General features: G+C 38.5%; 1 non-coding gene across 1 annotated transcript; it reads left to right on the top strand.

Annotated features, from left to right (window-relative positions):
* The first annotated feature begins 523 nt into the window (after window positions 1–523).
* LOC143675199 (U1 spliceosomal RNA) lies at window positions 524–687 on the top strand. The gene has a single exon (XR_013171442.1). It is a non-coding gene; the product is annotated as a U1 spliceosomal RNA (small nuclear RNA).
* Window positions 688–9,874: the final 9,187 nt, after the last annotated feature.

Genomic DNA, 9,874 nt, shown 5'->3' with positions numbered 1-9,874 from the left:
AGCCAACCATCTGTCGATGGACATTTTGGCTGCTTCCATCTCTTGGTAATTGTATATAATGTTGCTATAAACATTGGTGTGTAAATGTCCATTTGTGTCCTTGCCCTCATGTCCTTTGAGTAGAGACAGCATATAGATGGGTCCTGTTTTTTGATCCATTCTGCCAAGACTATGTCTTTTGATTGGAGAGTTTAATCCATTAACATTCAGTGTTATTACTGCATGGGTAGTACTTTCTTCTACTATTTTGCCTTCTGGATTTTATGTCATATCTAATTTTCCTTCTTTTTACCTTTAATCATAGTCTTCCTTTCTACACTCTTCTCCACACCTCTCTCCTGTCTTCGTATCTGTCTCTAGTGCTCCCTTTAGTATTTCTTGCAGAGCTGGTCTCTTGGTCACAAATTCTGCCAGTGATTTTTTTGTCTGAAAATGTTTTAATTTCTCCCTCATTTTTGAAGGACAATTTTGCTGGATATAGAATTCTTGGTTGGCAGTTTTTCTCTTTTAATAATTTAAATATACACTTACCTGGCAGGGGAGATACCATGATCACAAAAGTGATTTTCCCAGGGCGAGGCTTATCCATTGCACTCCGGATGTGCTGACCCCTGCGATTTCCCCAAATGTGGGAAACTCGACTGCATAATTTGTGGTAGTGGGGGACTGCATTCGTGCTCTCCCCTGAAAGAAAATAATAATAATAATAATAATTTAAATATATCATCCCACTGTCTTCTCACCTCCATGGTTTCTGCTGAGAGATCTGTGCATAGTCTTATTGGGCTTCCCTTGTATGTGATGGATTGTTTTTCTCTTGCTGCTTTCAAGATTCTCTCTTTCTCTTTGACCTCTGACATTCTGATTAGTAAATGTCTTGGAGTTTGTCTATTTGGATCTATTCTCTTTGGGGTACGCTGCACTTCTTGGATCTGTAATTTTAAGTCTTTCATAAGAGTTGGGAAATTTTCAGTGATAATTTCCTCCATTAGTTTTTCTCCTCCTTTTCCCTTCTCTTCTCCTTCTGGGACACCCACAACATGTATATTCGCGTGGTTCATATTGTCCTTCAATTCCCTGAGTCCCTGCTCATATTTTTCCATTTTTTTCCTATATTTTCTTTTTCTTGCTGGATTTCAGATGTTCTATCCTCCAGTTCACTAATCCTATGTTCTGTCTCTCAAAATCTACAATTGTAGGTTTCCATTATTTTTTCATCTCGTCTACCATGCCTTTCATTCCCATAAATTCTGTGATTTGTTTTTTCAGACTTTCCATTTCTTCTTTTTGTTCATTCCTTGCCTTCTTTATGTCCTCCCTTAATTCATTGATTTGGTTTTTGATGAGGTTTTCCATGTCTGTTCGTATATTCTGAATTAATTGTTTCAGCTCCTGTATGTCATTTCAATTGTTGGTTTGTTCCTTTGACTGGGCCATATCTTCAATTTTCCTAGTGTGATTCATTATATTTTGCCAGCATCTAGGCAATTAATTAGTTTAATTAGTTTATTCTGGAGATTGCTTTCACTTCTTTTACCTAAGGTTTTCTTGCTGGATGAATTTGTTGTCTATCTGTTCTTTGACATTCAGTTCAGCTTTATCTGGACCTCTAGCTTAAGTTTTGTTTATTGGAGGAGAATTTTTCTGTTCTTGCTTTCTTGTTTCTTGCCCTGCTTGTATGGTGCCTTCCCCGCCCCCCCCCCCCACACACACCCTTAGGATGGTCTTCTTAGATATTATAGACCCCAGCCAGATTTTCCCAGACAAAACTGGCCTCCTATCAGGAGGAAAGAGCCACCTGTGTCGGTTTTCCCTGAGGGTGAGACCCAGCAGTTTGAAAGACTTTCCTGTGAAGTCTCTGGACTCTGTTTTTCTTATCCTGCCCAGTATGTGTTGCTGTCTGCCTGCAGGTTGCACCAGTGTAAGATGTTGTGGCTCCTTTAACTTTGGAAGGCTCTCCCTGCTGGGGGTGTGGTGGAAACAGAGGAGAGGTTGCAGGCTGGTTTTAATGGCTTCAAATTACCAAGCCCTGGTGTGTGAATTCCTTGAGGGAGGGATTCCACCTGAGTTGGGCTTCACCCCTCCCATGGGGAAGGCACAGGCTCCAGACAAGCCTCCAAAAGAGCTCACTTCTGCCTATGCCTTAGGTAGTTTCAGCCTAAGAAGTCCTGCTGCTATATCCAAAGGCAGTCAAGACTTTGTAGAAATGCAGCCACAAAAACCTCTGTTTCCTTCTTTTTTTTCCCCCCCTTTTTCTGTCAGCCCTGTCCCCTTGGCACTGGGGCAAAAATGAGCAACTTCTGCTTTGACCAGGTTCACCTAAGCTGGGGCCCTATTTTTAGTAGTCAGAATTTGTGAATTAATTCCACACTTGAAGCTTAGTTGTGCTCAATCCCTGCTGCTGGTAAAGTCCCTCTCCTTTCCCCTCTGCAAAGCAGCCTGTGGGGGAGGGGCACTGGCCACCACAGCTTTGGGAACTCACGGTTCGGGGGGGCCCGCAGCCACCCAACTGGTTCAGACTGGGATATCCTGTGTGTCCAGTCAATGGCATGGCCCCAGGAGCTGTTCTGTACTGTTTCTGGTTATTTAGTAGTTGTTCTGGAGGATGAACTAAAATGCGCACATTATTAAGCCGCTATCTTGACCCGGAAATCCCATGCTCCATTTTTGCCAGTCTGGCCTCTTTGCCCTCTGCCTTCTTCTATACAAGTCCTAGCAAGAAGCTCAAAATTCTGGGCACCAGTCACAATGAGGTATGTCTGGGTGCATGATACGTTGCTGCCCAGCTCAGTGTTGGTGGATGCAGATAGACTGGACTTGACTTCATCAAGCCCAGGGGTCAGGGCTGGGAGGGAGTACTCAATCTGCTGTTCTAATTTAATGTGCTCTGATGCCTGGAAAACGTCAGGATAGGAAGGACGCTCAAAGATGCAATCCAAAGCTCCCAGCTGCTTCTGGGTGAAGGTGTCAGCTTGCAAGTGCTTCCACAAACTGTCCACGCCACTTTGGGAGTCTCCATTGGGGACTGAGCCCTCGGACACATCTCGGTATGTTGTCCTGGTCTTGGTACACTTCAGTATCAGGAATGGACACTCGATTTTGGCGATGTTTTGGTGAATGTTTCTGTTCCTTGGTATTGACCTTTTTTCATGATCCGATGGGACGCTGCACCTTGTACTGCCAATTTGCTTGATGTCTCAAATGAGCTCAACATTCATGGCATCTCCTCAGGATAGGCCTCTGTCTTCAAGACACCAGGTTGGGGGGCATCCGTTGGTCCCAGTCCTCGGTGTGGGTCTCAAACGGCCCAGGCCTCCCACATCCCAAGTTACTTTATTTTTGATAACTTACTTTCCTCATCTGTTAAGTGCAGATATATTAGTACCTATTCCAGAGGATTGTTATAGGGACTCACTTAGGTATATATTGTAAATTAATTAAAAGAAGGTCTAACGGCCTAATGTATGATGCTCAGTAAATATAATACACTATTACTAGTATAATAATAAAATAAATTATTAAATACCTATGAGTAAGAATGTTAAATATACAAAAAGAAAAATACAGAGAAATTGCAATGAGGATTAAAAGGCAAGAAAGACTATGATAATCAGTAATTAAAGGATCCATCTCTGTCTATTATAATATGAACTACCCATAATTAGAATAAATTAATATTAAAAGATTAGATTTTCTTCTTGAATAAACCTTCCAAGGTGTCTTCTTCAGGTCCCTTATTGACTCAAGCTGGAATGGGTCAACTAAGTGTTGGGTGAACAGCATTTGCTATTCTTGCTTTTCTAACATGTAAAATAACTTGCCCTGTTCATTACTGCAGATATTCTAGCATTGCAGGTCTATTTTAGCACCATTTTTACCCCACCTGGGAGCTGATAGACAGATTCTTTTTAATCATGGATATTTCTCTGTATTGATGGTCAATAGCAGTACAGACTGTCGCAAGTAACAAATAATTGGTCAGATCATCAAACTATGCGTATAGTTACAAGCAAAGTCAGATATTTTCTTGAGTTTGGTTGGGACAAGTGACCCTACCTTGCTTCAAAGTTTATACCTATTTATTCTCAACAGTTACTCTGTGAAGAAAAATCCATGTAATATTTTGGAAATCTACGCTAAGTTGTATTCCCTTTTTGACAGCTAATTCTTTTTCTTTTTCCTAGGCTTTCTATTGTTATTCAGATGGAATTTGAGAAGGAAAATCTTTTTCACAAAAATCATAAAGCAAACTAATTCATGAATTTACTGCCCAAGTCCAATGCAATGCATGCTTCTGTCCCTGAGGCTGATCTCTGCATCCATTCCTTTTTTTTTCAGCCTTCACTGAATTAAGGTGTCTAAATAGGACTGAATTATTGTGCTAAATGTGAAAAGTACTAAGCTAAGGATTCCAATCAACTGAGTTTTCAAAATAAAGGCAGATGGCAACTATCAGAGCATCTGCTGTACTCACTTGGACCATAATGTATAATGTCCACTCTTACATTTTTGTTGTTTTACTGGCTCTTTTGCTGATTACATATGCTTTAGGAGGTAAATACAATATACAAAATTGCATTTTGTAGACTTGAACTATGGATTCACACTAAGTTCTTTTTAGTGAACAAAGCCAAGGCACACACACATACACACTTGAGAGGATACTGATACATATTCAGGACAGTAAAATTTTACTAAATATTTTCTGTATTAGATTTCTATTCCTGTTCTTCTACACTGAGAATCTAGATTTTCCAAGTTACTAGGTATGTAAGAATTAAAATTCCCCATGTATATTAATTTGCTTTATCCCACAAATACACAAAATAGATTTGAACTTGCCATATTGATATTACTATCACTTTACAATTCCTGAAAATAGTTAAAGATTTTGCACACGCTCTCCCTATTCTGCCCTTATTTTCGAATAGGTCATAATCTCCACATAAAAACAAACAGAAAAATAACTAATAACTCTAATGTTCATTTAGTCTTAGTTTTATAAGCAACTATGTATTTGATATTCATGAGGTATTAAGTGTATATCTCTATAGTCATTTTGTTTGTCTGAAATTCATTCTCTGGTAGATACATTAAGATGAGATTATGGGAAAATATTTCCTTGTTTATCTCATTTTTTAATACCTTGGTTCCCTTATACCTGAAAGTAAACTTGGTTAGATATAAAATCCTAGGCTCGGATTTTCCTTCTTTGATTATCTTAAATGTGTTTTTTCCATTTCTTCTGGCATATCTGAAAGGAATCTAATTTTGTGTTCCTTATAAGTCACTTTTTTTTGTCTAGATGTCCAAAGGATATTTTTTCCTTTTACTTTAAAATTCCAACTATTTTCTTAGAATATCTCTTAGTGTTGGCCGTTTTGTAACAATATTCTTAAGTAGGTGGTATGTTTTTCCCAATATGTGTATGTGTGAATGTGCGTGTATTTATTTATTTGAAGAAAATATTCATACATGATATATTTTAGTTTTTATTATGATTTATTGATTTCAGTTTCTTCTGATATGCCTACAATACACAGGCTGAATCACTTAGCCTATCATTAATAATTGCAATTTTTCACTAATCCTTGCCTATTTGTAAAAATTTTAAAATTTCAATTTACCTTATATGTGTAAGTCTATTTCTGATCTATCTGTTTTTGGATCTTTAAACCAATACAAGAATCTTGGCTACTGTACCTTTATAGTAATTCTTGAGATCAGTTAGGGTATGTTTGCAACTTTGTTCTCCTTTACAATAGACAGAATAAGCTCATCAGTGTCTACAAAATGGTCTTCCAGCATATGTATTTGAATTGTTTTGAATCCATAGAACAATTTGGAATTAAGTGACATTTTAAGAATATCGAGTCCTTTAATCCAGAAACACATTAATTCTCTTCACTTATTCAAGTCTTCTTTAATTTTTCTCATTATAGATCTTTTAGTTTTAAGGTCTTATAAATAATTTGTTAAATTTATTAAGTATTTCAATTTTTTCCCATTGGAACTAGTATATTTAAATTTTTATTTCCATCTACTTATAGCTATAGTAGCCATTATTGTGTTATGGGTAAATGAATTTATTAATTATTGTAGTTTTTTTAAGCCAATTTCTTAGACTCTATGAATAGATGATTATGCCACGCACAAATAAAAGCATTACTTCTTCATTTCAAAGTAGTATGCTTTTTATTTATCTTTTTTCACATATTTTATGGGCTAGAATGTTCAATAAAATGTTTAGTTGAACCATGAGAGAAGATACACATGCCTTGTTCATGATTTTAGGAGAAAAGCATTAATTTTTCATAATTGAGAATTATGTTAGCTATAGGCTTTCTCTAAAGTTCTGTGTGCTGGTTTGAAAGGAAGTATGCCCCCTAAGAAAAGCCATGTTTTAATATAAATCCCATTTCATAAAGGTAGAGTAATCTCTATTCAATACTGTATGTTTGAAACTGTAATGAGATTATCTCCCTGGATGATGTGATTTAGTCAAGAGTGGTTGTTAAACTGGGTTAGGGGATGACATGTCTCCACCCGTTTGATGGGTCTTGATTAGTTTCTGAAGTCCTATAAAAGGAGAATGAGATTCAGAGAGATTCAGAGAGAGTAACACTACAAAGCAGAGAGTCCACTAGCCAGTGACCTTTGGAGATGAAGAAGGAAGATGCCTCCCGGGGAGTTTCATGAAACAGGAAGCCAGGAGAGAAAGCTAGCAGATGACACCATATTCGCCATGTGCCCTTCCAGCTGAGAGAGAAGCCCTGACTGTGTTCGCCATGTGCCTTCTCACTTGAGAGAGAAACCCTGAACTTCATCAGCCTTCTTGAACCAAGGTATCTTTCCCTAGATGCCTTTGATTGGACATTTCTTTAGACTTGTTTTAATCGGGACATTTTCTCAGCCTTAGAACTGTAAACTAGCAAACTAGAACAGATTTTGGTACCGGAGAGTGGGGTGCTGCTGCTGCAGTTTGCAGATACCAAACATGTTGGAACGGCTTTTTAAATGGATAAGGGGAAGATTCTGGAAGAGTTGTGAGAAGGTTGATAAAGAAGGCCTAGAATGCTTTGGAGAGACTGTCGGTAGAAATGTGGACTCTAAAGATCCCTCTGATGAGGCCTTAGACAGAAATGAGGCACGTGTTATTGCAAACTGGAAGGAAGGCGATCCTTGTTGTAAAATGGCAGATAATCTGGCAAAATTGACTAGTGGCTTTGGCTGGAAGGTAGATTTTAAAAGCCATGAACTTGGATATTTAGCAGAAGAGATTTCCAAGTTAAGTGTCGAAAGTGCAGCCTGGTTTCTCCTAACAGTTTATAGTGAAATGCGAAAGGAAAGAGATAAGCTGAGAACTGAACTCTTGAGTAAAAAGAAACCAGAAATTGAGGTCCTGGAAAATTCTGGGCCTACAGAAAGGGAGACTCCAGAGAATAGAGCCCTGTGTGTGGATTTAAACAAATGTGGAACCAGCCAGCCATTTCAGAGAAAGTCAGGATCGGACATGAAGTTATCCAGGAAGGATTTGTGGAAACTCCTTATGTCTGATGGGCATGATCCGAGGCTACTGCATAGAAAGGCAACGAGAGTGCTGTGGGACCTGTATAAACAGAGCCGCTGCCAGTCTGGACTGGGAGATTCAGAGAAGAGACACATTGGAGGAAAAATAACTTCAGAGGCAGAACCATGGAGGCTGAGGTCTGAAGTCAAGAAGCCTCGGGCCAGGAGAGCGGACCCACCCAAGCCCATGGAGAGGGTGAGTTTGCCCCAAAGGCAGAGAATGGGCCTTCCACTTCGTTATAGTGGAAGAGTCATGCCGCCTCAGGCCTCGGAGAAGGTGAAGCACATTCCTTGGGGTTTGGGGAGGGCGTGGCTGCCACCACATGGAGGGGTTGAGTGTGTGCCCCGGAGATGGCAGAGAGCCCGGGTGCGGCCCCAATGCTTGGAGAGGGTGGAGCCTAGAGAAGGGTGGTCTCCCCAATATCCCCCAAGGTCGCATTCAGAGAGAGGCAGGCGTAGGCATTTGGATAGGGTGGGACTGCCACTTTCTAAAGCCCTGAGGATAAGTGACTCTCAGACTTGGAAATCTAATGGACTTTGCCCTGCAGGTTTTCGAAACTGTATGGGTCCAGTGACCCCTGTGTTCCTTCCTCCCTATGGAAATGTGTATATGTATCCTATGAATGTTCCTCCTTTGTATGTTGGCAGCAAATAACTCGTTGTGAGTTTTCAAAGGTCCAGAGCAAATGGAGAGAATTTTGCCTTAGGACAGACCATACCTGTAACTGACTTGATGAGATTTTATACTGTCTCTAATTTTATACTTCATTGTATTGCTACTGAAAGGTTTAAGGTTTCTGATATTGTTATGAAGTTAATGTATTTTGTATATGGGAAAAACATGTCTTTTTTAGGGGCCAGAGGGTGGAATGTGCTGGTTTGAAAGGAAGTGTGCCCCCTAAGAAAAGCCATGTTTTAATATAAATCCCATTTCATAAAGGTAGAATAATCTCTATTCAATACTATATGTTTGAAACTGTAATGAGATTATCTCCCTGGATGATGTGATTTAGTCAAGAGTGGTTGTTAAACTGGATTAGGGGATGACATGTCTCCACCCGTTTGAGTGGGTCTTGATTAGTTTCTGAAGTCCTATAAAAGGAGAATGAGATTCAGAGAGATTCAGAGAGAGTAACACTACTAAGCAGAGTCCACTAGCCAGTGACCTTTGGAGATGAAGAAGGAAGGTGCCTCCCGGGGAGTTTCATGAAACAGGAAGCCAGGAGAGAAAGCTAGCAGATGACACCGTGTTCGCCATGTGCCCTTCCAGCTGAGAGAGAAGCCCTGTGTTCGCCATGTGCCTTCTCACTTGAGAGAGAAACCCTGAACTTCATCGGCCTTCTTGAACCAAGGTATCTTTCCCTAGATGCCTTTGATTGGACATTTCTTTAGACTTGTTTTAATCGGGACATTTTCTCGGCCTTAGAACTGTAAACTAGCAAACTAGAACATTCTGTATTAAGATAAGGAAGTTCTTTACTATTCTTAGTTTGAAGAAAATTTTATCATAAATTTGTCAAATGCTTTTTCTGTGTTTTGAAATGATTATATGGCTTTTCTCTTTTTTCAGGTTATAAAATTACTTACACTGATTTCTTGTTTAAAATAAAGCCAATCTTTGATTATGACTGTAAACTCTACTTGATCATGATATGCTATTCCTTTTATATATTGCTGGATTAGATTTGCTAATATATGATAAGGTTTTCTGTTATTATGCTTATGAGAGAAAATGATCACTAGTTTTCTTTTAATGTTTTTAACTGGTTTAATATCAAGGTAATGCAACCTCATAAAATCTCCTGAGAATTATTCCTTCCTTCTCTGTTTTCCGGAAGAATGTGTGTAGAATTGGCATTTTATATATTCGGTCGAAATCATTCGTACTTTTCTTTATGGAAAGTATTTAAATTTCATATTTAAAATCCTTATAATTATTCCTGTTTTCTACTGTATCTTTAATAAGTATTGGTAGTTTGTATCTTTTAAGGAATTTGCCTATTTCATCTAAATTGTGGGAGTTACTGGAATAATGTTTACAATATTTCTTCATTGTATTTTTAACGTCTATAGAACTGGCAATGTTGTGAATTCTTTTATTCCTTTTATTCATAACCTTTTCTGTTCTGTATTTCTCCTGACCATTCTGTTTAGGTGTCTGCCAATTTTATTGATATTTTTAAATGCCAGCTTTTAGTTTCATTGATGTTCTTTATTATTTTTCTCTTTTTACTTCATTGATTTATGTTCTTTCCTTTTGATTAATTTGATTTTAATTTCCTATTTCTTAAGGTAGATGATTAGG

This window comes from Tamandua tetradactyla, chromosome 2 (genome assembly GCF_023851605.1).
Source record: "Tamandua tetradactyla isolate mTamTet1 chromosome 2, mTamTet1.pri, whole genome shotgun sequence".
Taxonomy (NCBI): Eukaryota; Metazoa; Chordata; class Mammalia; order Pilosa; family Myrmecophagidae; genus Tamandua; species Tamandua tetradactyla.
Note: the sequence above shows the minus strand (reverse complement) of the source record. Positions and strands in the feature narration are given on the sequence as shown.